This window comes from Camelus dromedarius, chromosome 20, assembly GCF_036321535.1.
Source record: "Camelus dromedarius isolate mCamDro1 chromosome 20, mCamDro1.pat, whole genome shotgun sequence".
Taxonomy (NCBI): domain Eukaryota; kingdom Metazoa; phylum Chordata; class Mammalia; order Artiodactyla; family Camelidae; genus Camelus; species Camelus dromedarius.
The window spans coordinates 4,953,521-4,967,701 of NC_087455.1; positions in this window are offsets into that span (position 1 = coordinate 4,953,521).

The following is a 14,181-nucleotide window of genomic DNA, read 5'->3' on the forward strand; positions in this document are numbered from 1 at the left end:
TAATAGCATAAAACGATGAATTTGATCACAGATATATTAGAAATTAATAAAACAAGCAACAGAAAGACACTGACTTACTTCATAAGCAATTTGCTAATTATACATCTTTCTGATGTCCTTTACTGGTGAATGATATCTGAATGTCCAACTCTTTAGAGAAAAGATTCTTAAGGAAAAAGACAATATTTTCTTCATCACTGTATTCCTCTTAAGTGCACAATAAGTTTTCACAGTTAAGTGGGAGAGGATTGGAGAATCTCATGCCACTCTCTGAGTATAAACTATATATTATAAACTATATACCAGATATTTCAAATTCTTTGCATAATGTGATCATAATAAATGTCTTGAGAAGTACGTGTTACTTCTCCACACTACAGTCAAGTTAAGATCCAGGGAGAATAATCTTTTCTAAAGTGTGGTTGATTAAACATGGTCAAGCATTCTTTCTTGCTCTTTCCATTAAGAGGTGGATTCTATTTCCCCACTCCTTGAAATTGGACTGAGTTTGTTATTTGCTTTGTCCAACAGAAGCAGCAGAAGTGTTGCTATGTTAAGATTACTTAGGACCTTGGTGCCAGCTCCGATAGCCAGATGTGTGCCTGAGTTTACCTGGGATTGACTCTCAGTCCCAGTCTGAGCTGCTGGACATCAGCAGTCTCATGAATGACCCCAGACAAAATCAGAATGAAAACTGTTCAATTAAGATCAGCCCTAATTGCTGACTCAAATAACCATGAACAAATAAATTGCTGTCACCACATTTTGCTATATATTTTTTATGCAGCAAGAGGAAGAGCTAGTAATTAGCAGAAGTAATATTACTCTCCAGTACCACAAACTCCCTTACACATTCCACTGAATTTGTTCTACTTCTATGTATTTTTTTCTATGTATACTGTAGTTTGTTTTAGGGGAGGCTGGGTATCACTTTTAATACAGCATTAATTTCTTGTGATTATCATTATTGTTGTTGCTGTTTAGTTTAACGTATCTATTCCATTAGAATAAAAGCTCCTTGATGACAAGGACGGTGTCTAACTTAGTCACTGATGCATCATTAAATCCAGCTACAGTGTCTGGTACTTATTACATATATGGAACAGGTTTTTTAATTAAGTGTCAAATGAATTGTATCTATAAAATGGTGAAGCCTTCAAAAGATTTTGTTATGAGAAAGAAAAACATAACTGAACATGGTCTCTGGAAATGCACTGAGGCAGTCACGTAGAGGATGGTTTAAACTGGGGCAGGGGATCAGGGACAGGTATGAGTCTAGAGTAATTGTGCCTTCGGTAATAACACCAATAATAAATCTCAGCACTTCTGAGGATATATAACACTCAGATTGTGTAATATCCCTCAGAGCTTGATTCAGAGCTTGATTCTTTCTAATCCTAAAATAAATACCGGCAACAATAACAACAAAAATCAAATGCTTATCAACACTGAATAAGAAATCTTCAAATTCACAAAGTAGTGTGTCTCTTTCCCCCTTTATATACCTAACAGCAACTCCTGAAAGTGCCTGTATCTGAACAAGACCAACACCAGGACCTCCCTTGTAACTGGTTAAAGGAGGGCCCTCGTAAAAGGGCTCAGGGCTGTACATTTTATTTTGGGCTACAACTACTTAGGATGCTAATTGTATTTTTCCACATATGCGATAAAGGAGTTCTTTGAAGCATCATGCATTACACGTGGGAAAAACACTTTCACATTCCTTAACTTAGTGATTCCAGGAAACTTATTTTGGTAGTTTGGTATTCTGACAGGGATTTATGTCCAAACTGGCCTTCACTTTATTTCTCCAAGACTCCACAGTCTCTAAAGAAATTGTCTCTTGCTATTCTCTCTGTCTGAAACTTTCTTCTTTCTGGTCTTCTCATGATTGGCACTTCTCATTATTAAAGTTTAGGCAAAACTATCACCACTTCAGAGTCCTCCCCATCCGTCCCATCTAAATGAGACTCCTCAACCCCCAAACATGGCCTAATCACTTGCAAATGATCTTATTTTATTTTCTGCAGTCAATAACACAAATATAACTTGACTATTTTCTAACTTGTTCATTTTTTGTATGATGCTACTGGAATCGTACTAGGGTAGGGGCCATCTTTCTCGAATGTTTACCACTGTATTTTAGGGACAAGAAGAATGATTATCCCATTAGGGGTGTTCAATAAATATTTGATAGATGAATGAACAAGTGCGAAAACTGAGGGTTAGGAAGGTTAATTCACACATTTAATAATTTGCAGATCTAATGCACAAACTAGGACTTTTTTTCAATTTTTTTTTTATTGAAGAATAGGGCTGTCTAATTCAAAATCTCACTGTATCATGACTGACTTCTATTAAACTGTACTATTAGCAGATTGTGCTATTAGGAGAGCCAATTATCTTATATGGTGTAAATATCATATATATTTAATGAAAAATGCCTAGATCAAATCTTTTTTTTTTTTTTTTGTACCTTTTGACTACCTTCACTGGTTTCCTACCCTCCCACCCCCCCCCACCTCTGGCAATTACTGATCTGTTCTCTGTTTCTATGAGTTCTTTTTTGTTTTTTTAAGATTCCACACATAAATATCATTAAGTATTTGTCTTTCTCTGAACTGTTTAGTTCATTTAGCATAATGTTCTTAAAGTCTATCCATGCTGTCACAGATGACAAGATTTCCTTCTTTATGACTGAATAATATTCATATATTTATTTCAGTATTCATTCATCTATCAATGGACACTCAGGTTGTTTCCATGTCTTGGCTACTGTAAATAATGCTGCAATGAACACAGGGGTGCAGATATCTCTTTGAGATCATGAATTTTTTCCCTCCAGAGATACATCTATAAGTAGAATTGCTGGATCTTATGGTAGTTCTATTTTTAATTTTTTGAGGAACATCCATAGTGCTTTGCATAGTGGCTGCACAAATTTATATTCCCACCCAAAGTGCACAAAGGCTCTCTTTTCTCCACAGGCTCGCCAACACTTGTTATTTCTTATCTTCTTGCTGACAGCCATGCTAACAAGTATTAGGTGACATCTCAGCATGGCTTTGATTTGCATTTCCCTGATGATCAGTCATGTTGGACACCTTTTCATGTACCTGTTGGCTATATGTATGTCTCCTTTAGAAAAACATCTATTAAGTTTCTCTTCCCATGTTTTAATCAGATTGTTTATCTTTTTACTATTGAGTTGTATGGGATATTTACATATTGTGGATATATATTTATATACTATTTGTCAATAATATAGATAAATTATATATTTCATATGATATGTATTTTATTTATTATACAGTTACATACATGTTTACTATATGTAAATAAACATTTACAAAAAATACTTAGATCATCTTAACTCTTTGATGATCAGGTATGAGGCTCAGGAACAACTTCAACCACTTACTTTCCCAACACTCTTTGTTTTTGTGATTTTAATAAAAATATCAGCAGAATGCACTTCTAAATTATGGAGCAGAGAATGTTGAAAAATGGGAATCTTAAATAAAACGAGAGTCACTGTTTTGCAATTCAGGCTCTCTGTCTTTGTCGCTGCCTCTGATTTGCCTTTTTCTCAGATCCCACCTCCTGTCACCCAATTTTGAGTGTTGGGTGTTTTGTGTTCTGTGATTTTTAAAAATATCTCTGTGATGGATGAAAGTCCATGCAGTGAAGCACACTGTCAGATTCGAGCCGTATGTCACCAAACGCTGGCACTCATCTCTGCCAAGTTGCTGGGTCTGACCAAAATGTCAGAGTTATTTGTCAGCATCTAATATTTATGTCACATCAGACTGCCACTTGCTTGCCATGGTCAGAACCACTGGGTAGAGAGCAGTCATCGATGATTCCTTTACATTTCCCCCCAAAGAACAACCCTCTCAGCTCGGCTCTGCCTGCCAGGTAAAAGTGTGGTCTTTATTACATGTAAATGCTCAGCGTATCACAACTGATGACAAGATTCGATTCACCCAATGTTACATTCAAGAAATCATGGGTTTACCCCTTCCCAATATTGTTTTTAAACACAAAGCCCTAATTAATATGCCACTCCATTAAACTCTTATGACACAGAATTCCCAGTTTGTGAATGTGAGATATGTTTCTTCTAGGATTCAGTAAATGAGTCAAAAATATGGAATAATGGGTCAGTTCAACAAAGCATTTCTATGAGAGACTGAGGTCAACCTCCTAGGAAAAAATCTCACCCAAAAGAAAAAAAGGATTTACCTAAACACTGGATCAAAAGAAGTGATTCTGAGTACTGCCAACTGTGAGCTGATATAAGCTTCCTCAGTTCCTAATTTTTGTTATAAGAACTTGTACCACAAATCTGAAATGATAAAATGATAAAAACAAAAGAGGGAAAAAGTTCTTGCTGACAGTGGCACATACGATAGTGTTCACAAGTGAAATAAATACTATGATACTTATGATTTGCCTCTAAAATATTCTGGGGGTGGAGTGGGGGAAGTGGGGAGGGGATGGAGAAAGCAAGACTGACAAAATGGTCATGACTGTCGGGACTGTGTGATGGGGATGTGGAAATTCATTATGTTATTTTCTCCATTTTGCGTTCCCATCACTAGTGCTCTAGATAGTTAAGGTCAGGAACCAGGTAAACAAATCAAGATACATTTGAGAAAGGAAAAGTGATTTGGGGACTTATCCAGAGGCAGAAATCTTTGTTCCAGACATGGAATAAAGCTGGAGAAAGTGTAAAGACAAGCAGAGAGAACAAGGCACAAGTGAACTGAAAAGATAGGAAGGAATTCTGAATACTGGTTGCGCTCCCTTCTCTGATGTTCTGTCCTCCTCATCTGAAGGATACTGCTTACTTACTGTTTCTGACACAAGCATCATTTTACCGAGGTATCTTCCTAGTTCATCTTTCTCACCCAATACATCAGCAGTTTCTGTTATGTCTATATTGCCTATCATGGTTCTCAACACACTGTAGATAATCAATAAATACTTGCTGAATTTATTAAGTAATACTTTCATCTAGATATAAATCCACCTGCAGCAAAATAAGGCCTGGGGGAAAATGCATAAAAGGAAGTGGATGTTGTAGTTTTCTGTCTCTGACTGGGTTATTGGCAAGAAAGTGTAAATGGACATACAATAGGTTTTCAAGGGGGCCAACGTGACCTCACAGGGTACTACCTGGGGAAGTTGTTGACGCATTCACTCCTTCGTTTATCGCACAGACATTCATAAGATCTCTACTGTCTATTGGATATTGTCCTAATTTGGAGAAAAGTAAGAGACAATGCTTGTATTTTCAGTTTCACAAGGAAGACACGTAAACGGTGACGGGACAATCACAGTACAGGATCCAGCCCTGCCAAGTGATAACAATCTGTGACTTGGGTTATAGCATTTACCCTAAGTTCCAGTTTTCTGTTGATTCTGTTATGTCTGAACATAACACAACTACCTACTACAGCAAGGAATTTTTTGTTCTTACAAACACATCTCAAGGACTTGGCACGTGCCTGTCCCTGACTCTCAGTGCTGATCGGGCACACTGCCCTGCTCTCCTCTGCTGCTCCCCCCACACTGCAGTATAGCCCCACCTGTGTCTGTGGTCCTGTCAATCTCCAGGGCAGAGGCCACCCCTTACCACGTGTGCACAGTTGTATTTATGCTTGATAAAACACATTAGATTCTCAGAATGATGCCTTTCAAAGAATTCTAGAAAATATCAGCACCTTAAAAAAAACCAAAAGCTTGTTTCAGAGCAAATGAGAAGTAATGCCAAAAACAGTTAGTTGCCTGATACTATAGAATGCTGATTAAACCAACAGAGACCACCTCCCCCCCCCCCAGCCCCTGCCAAAAAAAAAATAATTGTGATGATCTATGGCCCCACACTGGGGCAAAACTGCAAAGGACAAACAAAGTCTCTTTCCATATTTGATTTCAGAATCGCCACCGCAAATGCAAGTCATTATCTCTCCATTAAACCCAGCGGTGTGACTCATTCTTGCAGCAATTGTGCATGAGCTGAGTTAATTTGAACCAGAATGTACTAACACCAACATCAGCTGAAGATTGAAATTGAGCAAATCCCCAATTGCATACTTAGTTTCACAGTATCACTCTTTCTTTTCGTTTTGAATACTCACACATTCCTCCTCCTATCCAACACATAGTAATATAATTAGTAAATGCAATAGAATTTTTAACACCATTAATTTGTTCTTCTCAGTTCTGCATAAACTTAGTAAATCCTTGTAAGCACGTCATGAACATAGAGTTTAAATCCAAGGGGAAAAATCAAGAAATAAATTCACGAAGCATATGAAAAGGTGGAAGGAAGTATCTGTGAGCTCTTGCCCAGCTCAAGTACTAAAGTCTACAAGTTCACTTAACCTCCCTGAACTTCAGTGTTTGTTTTTCAGATGAGGTAAAGGTCAAAATTAGGTTGTCTTTTTAAATTTTAGTAATTCTTTTATTAATGCTTTTCTATTATATTTGTACCAAGTTATCTTCTCATAGTTTATGTTTTGTCTCATTAGACTTCATGCAAGTGCCATGTCAATTTGCAAGCTCCTCAGTACCTTAGAATGCTCTGTCACACCTGATGAGGTATGAAGCCTTTCGGTTTTCTCTAAGCCTTAAAGTTAGGTGGTGGCACAGTTATAGCTGATATGCAAACCGTCATACTGTCTGTCCTTTCATGGCCCTCTGCCTAACGTTAGGTTATGTAAACTGACCTAATAATCTAACTTCTAAGAAATAAATACATTAACAGAAGTAAAACAGTGGTATGAATAAAAAAGTACAAAGGAAGTATAGAGAGTAGGCTTTGGGAGGTGCTGAGTTTCCATTGTAAGTGGGGACCCTAATCGATTGGAAGAGCTGCCTAGGGCACTGGATGAGCTATGGAGGATCTGTAGTCACATCCCGAAGGAAAGAACACTAGTCACCCGCCTTGGGCACTGGGTGACAGCGATAACATATGTTTGCAGTGCTTTCTAACCCTGATGGTCAAAAGCATACATTAGAAAGAATGTGAAAAGATCTGGAATGGTCTTTTAAAACAATATTGATATTCTTTGTCTAATTCTTTCTTTCAGCAAACATTTACTGAGCACCTACTGCATTCTAGTTGCTGGGGATAAAGCAGTAGAAAATAAATAAATAAATAAAGCAAAATGCCCTATCTTCATACAGTCTAGTGAGAAGAAGAGAGATAGGGAGAGAGAAATAAATTATTTAAGTATGGTAGAAACCAATAAATGCTATGGTAAAAAATTAATCAGGCAAGGGTGCTAGGGAGTAGAGGAAAGCGTGTTTGAAAATGAGAGGGTGTGTGTAGATGGCAAACAGGTGGTTTAGATTAATACAAATTACAAAGTTGGCTGGTGTGGTTAGATCATCCACGCCAGTTTAGTTTGCTGAAAAGGACAAACTCCCTTTATCCTACTCATTAAGACAATTCATTGTTTAAGGTAACTTACGGAAATTTTCCTTTTTGGGCCCAAGGAGAAACTAGCATGTATGGATATCATGTGTCAGTTGATGCTTACGTGTTGTTTCATTTAATCATTCCACAAATTGGTAAGTATTTGAAGACCTACCTTGTGTGAGGTTACATCAGTGTGAAGGGCACAGATGCTGCTCTTAGGGAGCACACAAACCTGAGTCTTCATCACAGTGGATTAAGACTGGTTTTAGTACCATTTCTTTGCAAATCAGAAATGACAGGCCCAAAAGTATTTGACTATCTTTCCTAAGCTCACATAGATACTAAATTAAGGATTTAGAATTCATACTCTTGTTGGCTTGTACGCAAAACCCATTCATTACTATACCACACTAGATTAGTGTGATCTCAACATTTGGTGTTACAAAGACATACATATCTGTACCCTAACTAAAACAAAAGTTGGAGCTAAAACATGAAATAAAAAAAAACCCAAGTGTTTGCTAAATAGTCTGTTTCTATTATGTTAGATATGTAGTTGAATACTTAAATACTTTTTAACATCGATTAACTTCTTTATCACAGTATGGGATATAATTGTTAGAAGGCATCTTACACAAAATCTGATTTACAGAACTACATAGCTTTCCTAGGATCATATGAGTAGAAAGTGGCAAAACTAGAAGTTAAAACTTCTTAAGATGGCATAGAACTATACCCTTTTCATGACATGATACTGCCCGTCTAGCAATCCTATGAATTTACTTATCAAGCTACTATAAATCTACACTTGGAAAATAAACCTACATATCATGTTTGTCCTCAACGGGCACAACGTCTCCGTGCCACAAGATGAGTACGTTCCAGAGATCTGCTGTACAACATTTAAATACATTTGTGCAGAAACCGTGCAAGCATCTATCCAAGAAAGATCCAGAAAATGTACAATGGAGACTGTCAAGGAAATTTGTTTTGGTGTTCAGAGTGACTTACAAGAAAAATTTTCAACTTTATTATGTTTGTTAAGCCTCTCTAAGAAGTGAGTCTGGAACTGAAATTTCTCTTGAGTCTGGCTACACAGTATCTAGGAGACATGTCTGAGTTTTCTGAACATCGACTCCAATACACTTGCATTTGATGAGGAGTTTCTGACTCTGGTGCTGAAGGTACAACATTTTAAAAGAAAAAAAAACCTCCCTTCTTATGGTTTTAACAGACCTAGGAAGCTGTTGTTCTCAGTGAGAAACAGATGGACAGAAAGTCAGTAAACAGAAAAGAAGTTTAATGGGAATTTTTATTACATTTTGTGGCCACCAGCATCTACGCAGGAGCCCTTCCTCACAGCCCGCAAATCCCTCCCTGAAGTTCTCACACAAGCCTTATCAAATTTTGTAGCTTTGGGATGGGATGAATAAAAATGACCTAGAATGGGTTCCGGCAAACCAGATGGAGTTTTATTGAGAACTATCAATTTTTTCTAACAGGATCTGTATATTTCCTGGCATATGCCATTTGATTGATTGTGGCTTTGCAACCTTTTTAGGTAATTTTCCTGTCCCCATGTGGTTTAGTCACTATGTGGTCTTGCTTTGTCATTCAAAGGTCAACATATTCAATATATATCCAATTTGTGTTCATTTACTTCAGCTCCATAAATACTCCTTTGTTCATTTGTACATAAGCCATATTTCTCTTAGGAAGGACTTGCAGTTCTAAAACAATAACCTTATTGGCTGCTACACAGAAACTTGTAATAAGATTTGTGCTACTTCAGTAGACTGTGACTTGTGTTACACTATTATTGTTACTATATATGAGATTTCCAAGGTAATTACTGAGACCCCCTCACACTCCCAGGGGGATGCATGACCATGGAGGCAATATATCGTCCAAGGAAAGAATGAGAAATAAGTGAGAGAACATCATTTGCACGTCTTTAAAAAAAAAATGGAAGATGAGATAACATGACAGAACGGCACTGACCGGAAGTAGAAAACACACGTGGGGTCCAATTTTCATGTACTCTCCAGAGATGGAGATGAGGATGACAGATTAAGAACAGCATGAAATGTGATCCACAGTACATTTAAAAACATAGCATAAAATAGAAACTTCCAATTGTAGGCTCCATGCAATTATTTATTCATATATATATATATATTTAAGATACTTATTCTGGGGAAACAAGGGAAAACATCTTGCTGGAATAGAGAGGACAGGGTATTTGAACTCAGAAAATTCGAGGTTCAAATCCTTCCTCTACTATTATTGACTATGACTTTGGATAAGGTACCTAATGATTACTCTTCTAAGATAATCCCTTTCAAAAACAAGGTGATTATTCTATGTATTAGAATTATCCCAATGTTAAAAAGAAATAAAGGATGAAAGATACTGAGCATAGTGGATAGTGCTTTTAAAATGTTCGTGCCATGTCTTTTTTGTGAGGAGCACTGTTGGGTCTGAGTTTTGGAGAGAAGGGCAGAGAAAAACAAACAGATGTTCTGCCCTGGGGGTTTGCACAGTCTAAAAGTCAAAGTATGTGGCATATGTGTGTGATTGTGTGTGTGAGTATACGTCTGTGAAAAGTTACATGTGCTACAAAGAGATGAAGATAAAGGATTATAGGAGTTTATAAATAAAGGAAGGAATCAGAAATGAAAAGGAAAATACGATTTGGTTCAGAGTTATTAAGTTTCAAATTCTGAGAGCCACCCTAGGCTCTGCCTTATTCTGCGCAACTGTTTCTCCATTTTATGTCTAATGAGGCCATGATTTACACTGAGCATAACTCAAGAGGTGCCCTGCTCTGTTTCCACTTTTCCTCCAACAAGATCCTCTCTTCCTCATACTGAGATTGTCCAATGTTTCCATCTTCTTTGCCTGTATAAAACCTAACCTTGACTCCTTCCATCCATTCTGCATATATGGCTAGAGATCTCATGCTACTTCCTTGCCTAATAAGAAGAAGAAGAATGTAATAATAATGATGATTAAGAAGGATGAAGGTGGCAAAAAATAGAACAGAGAAACTTTTAAAAGCCTACAAATATGTCCCTGTACAAGTAAGACAGTAAACTCAATTGAATTAGGAATCACAGTGAGTTATATGACCTGGCTACAGTAACTGCATTAAGCAACCATATTATTTCAATAATAAAATAAACCCATTGAAACAGATTATTTTCTAAGGTAATTATTTAACTAATTTAAAAATGGCAGGAGGATAGATGTTCCAATCTTTGCATTTTATGATCTCCTCACTGTATTCAGCCAGAAAAATACTGTCTTTGGCAACTTCATTTCTTTACATTTATAGAGAAGTCTTATTTGTTTTCCCAAAGTTAAGTTTTAACACACGGGCCTTTATTTCATTTGTATACAAAGATCTCATTCTGAAGGGTTCTCATCAAAATTTCTTCTTCAGATTGGTCTTTCCTGGGCCCCTAAATAGGTCCAGTCCCCTGCTGTGTCTCCCAGAGCAGCCTGCGCACAGCCGTTCAAGGCTCTCATTGCTTCGGTACCACTTGCAGAACGTCTGTGAGGCGAGTGAGTGGGGCAGGGGCCGCACTGTCCTGGCGGCCGCAAGAGCTGCTGCAGCGAGTCCAGTGTACGGCCCACCGTCAGTGCTCACAGAGTAACACAGAACAGACAGGGAGTGAAGGGACCAGGGTGTGATCTTACCTGCATTTTGCAGTTCAGGACAGCGTGCTCAGTTGAGGTTAGGAAATGAATCCATTCACTAAACGAGTTTCCTTATTTAGTAAATGGCAGGTGCTAGTTTTAAACACATTCAATCACTGACTCAGGGAAGCCCTGACCTGCTGCATCTCTGGGCATGTTGATTAGCCTGCCCCGAGTTCAGCTCCTTCTCGGCTCCAGATGATGACTACGAGTATGCACTCTGATCCACACTGACTGTACATAAAACCCATTCTGCCATTTACTAGCTGTGCGACCTTGGTCAAGTCACTTAACCTTTCTGTGTCTCAGTTTTTCATTTGTAAACTGTGGACAGTAAAAGTGCCTACCTTCAGGGTCATTGAGAGAATTAAATCTGTTAATATTATACAAAATACTGTAACAGAAGTATTAGCTAAGCCCTTGCTACTGTTGTTTACACACGTAAACTGTTGTTTACGTGTGTAAACACGTTACTGTTTACATTTTCATTGCTGCTATTTAAAGGAGATAGTATACTACACCAGCTACTATATAATAAAATGGGATAGTACAAGCAAAATGCACGGCACAGTGCCTGGCGCAGAGCAGGCAAATGGTAGCAGACGTTATTATTTTCAGTAGTAGTGATAGCAGTAGCAGCAGCAGCACTAGCATTTAACCTTACTATTTCTAGATCAAGTTGATCACCAAGAGTACAGCTAAAATTTACAGAGATATGAACAGCTGACACTGACTGTACACCAACTACTTTACATGTATTAAGTTCTCAGAGAGGAAAAAGGAGACGCAGTTAAGATAACCGGCCCTGTAGCTCCATGACGGGGTCCGCATCTCACTTATGCCAGTTACTCACTATGGGCTTTGGATGAGTCCTGTGCCAACGTTTGGGTGGCTAAGAACAGAGCCTGCCTCCAAGCGTCTCTTGTGAACAGGAGAGACACAAAGAGAGAGGGAGAGAACACGCCTAGCATTTAGTGAGCAATCAATAAATGCCAGGTACTACTGTTATTTTAATTCGCATGAGAACCTTAAGTATTTGATATAAATATCATAACTACGGGGCCATGAAAGCTGAAATACAGAGCGTAAACTACTTTCCCAAGTTTAAACAGCAATGCAGTGTCACAGGGGAACTCTGACCCAAGTCAGCCTGATTCTAGAGCCTGTGCTCTCAGTCAGTATATGACAGAGCCCCCCGCACCCAGAGAGACAGGGGGCTGCAGACGCACCGAGGGGTCATGCCTGCCACGCCGCTCTGCCCCCCATCTCCACAGGCTGCTGCTGCCGCTTACCCCAGCTTTTCTAGATTAGAGCCTGTACTTACAGGGCTCTCATCATACGGGCTTTTCACAATAGCTCTCTTTTGGCAATTTCCTTGTAAACATTTCCAGATAATTATGAAATAATATTTTGTCAGAAAATAGGTAGTGATTTCTCTTAAAATCCTGACAATATAGTGCTTAATTTCTCCTGCTTACTCACTGAGTATGGCCCCACCTTCATCAATATCTCCCTCTTTCCTCCCTACCCTGTCATCCAATGCGAGGTAATCATTCATGTGTTCCTTATCCATTCACCCAACCATGTTTTTACTGCATAGCAGACACTGTTACACAAGCTGGAGGTACAAAGGTATGAGGAAGATACACTCTTGGTCCCCTGGGGAGACACCACTAGTCTGAGTTAGTTTTAAATGTGGGATATTTCTAGCCCTTGCTTACTCAACTACCATCGCTAGTTTCAGTATTACATTGGCCACGCCTTTCTGCTAGCAGTTTGGCTGGTGCTACTAAAATTCTTGGGATTTCAGTGCAGTGTTTCTCAGAAACACAAAGTCCTATTGCTGTTCTCAGGATCAGACATCTACCAACTTCCTCAGTCCCAAAACTTGTGGTCAGTTCACACAACTCTGTTTCTTCCTTGACTCTAGTTTCTATTCCACGGTACAGTGGGATAGAAAGTTGGTACTATCACAAATTCATTGCTTAAAATCTGGATTCTCCTTTTTCAGGTTCTAGAAGCCTCTCATATCTAAAGGCCTGTCAAGACTACCAGCAATGTTTTATCTAGTAACTAATTTTCTACACTGGATCCTGTCTCCCATGGAAAAGCCTGAGTGTCTGCAAGTCCTTGTCTGGGAATTTGTCCTTATCATCTGTTCCTCCAAAACTAACGCCTCTGGCCTGGGTGGGTTATTATCACCTTACCCTTTGAACTAGGTAATTTTACTGCAGGTCTCTGTGTTATGAAGAGTCATCATTAGAACCGGTTGATTTCTTACTGATTTTACTATTATCAAGACCTAGATCCCCTGCAGACCCCCTAACCCAGCTCTGAATATCAGAAATGCAATCAATAAACAATGGCCTTAGAAAAGCTCTGAAGAATAAAAGAGATCTCACTACAGATATCCCACTGAGAAAGTCACATGAACTCAGATCAGGAATTCTTCGCATAGATGTCACTAATCCCTCTCAATTTTCCATTTTCTTTGCATTTCCATCTTTTATCCCAAATCATTGACATCATCCATTGATGACAGATCCCAGTTTGTGTGAAAAGAGGGAAAAAAGATACTATGAAATGCTTTCCTATGGGTTGTGTAAATACTGTTTTCTCTGAGTGTGGCTAGAGAGCCACTCTTCTCCTGCTAGCACCACACAGAGATGCTTCTCCCCAGAGATCACAAACAAAACACCAGCAGATGTGAGGAACAAGTGAATATCAAGAAGGCAGTCACCATAGCAACAATAACCATGGAAAGTCCTCTAAACACCCACCCCTGCACCAGCATCTACTCAAAAAGTCAGAGCATTCAGCTCACAGAGATACAGAAAAGAAAGAAAAGAAAGAAAAGAAAGGAAGAAAGAAAGGAAGAAAGAAAGAAAGAAAGAGAAAGAAAGAGAAAGGAGGGAAGGAAGGCAGGAAGGAAGGCAGGAAGGCAGGAAGGCAGGAAGGCAGGAAGGCAGGAAGGCAGGAAGGAAGGAAGGAAGGAAGGAAGGAAGGAAGGAAAAGAAAGACCGAATGACCCAAGAGAGCTTCAATGC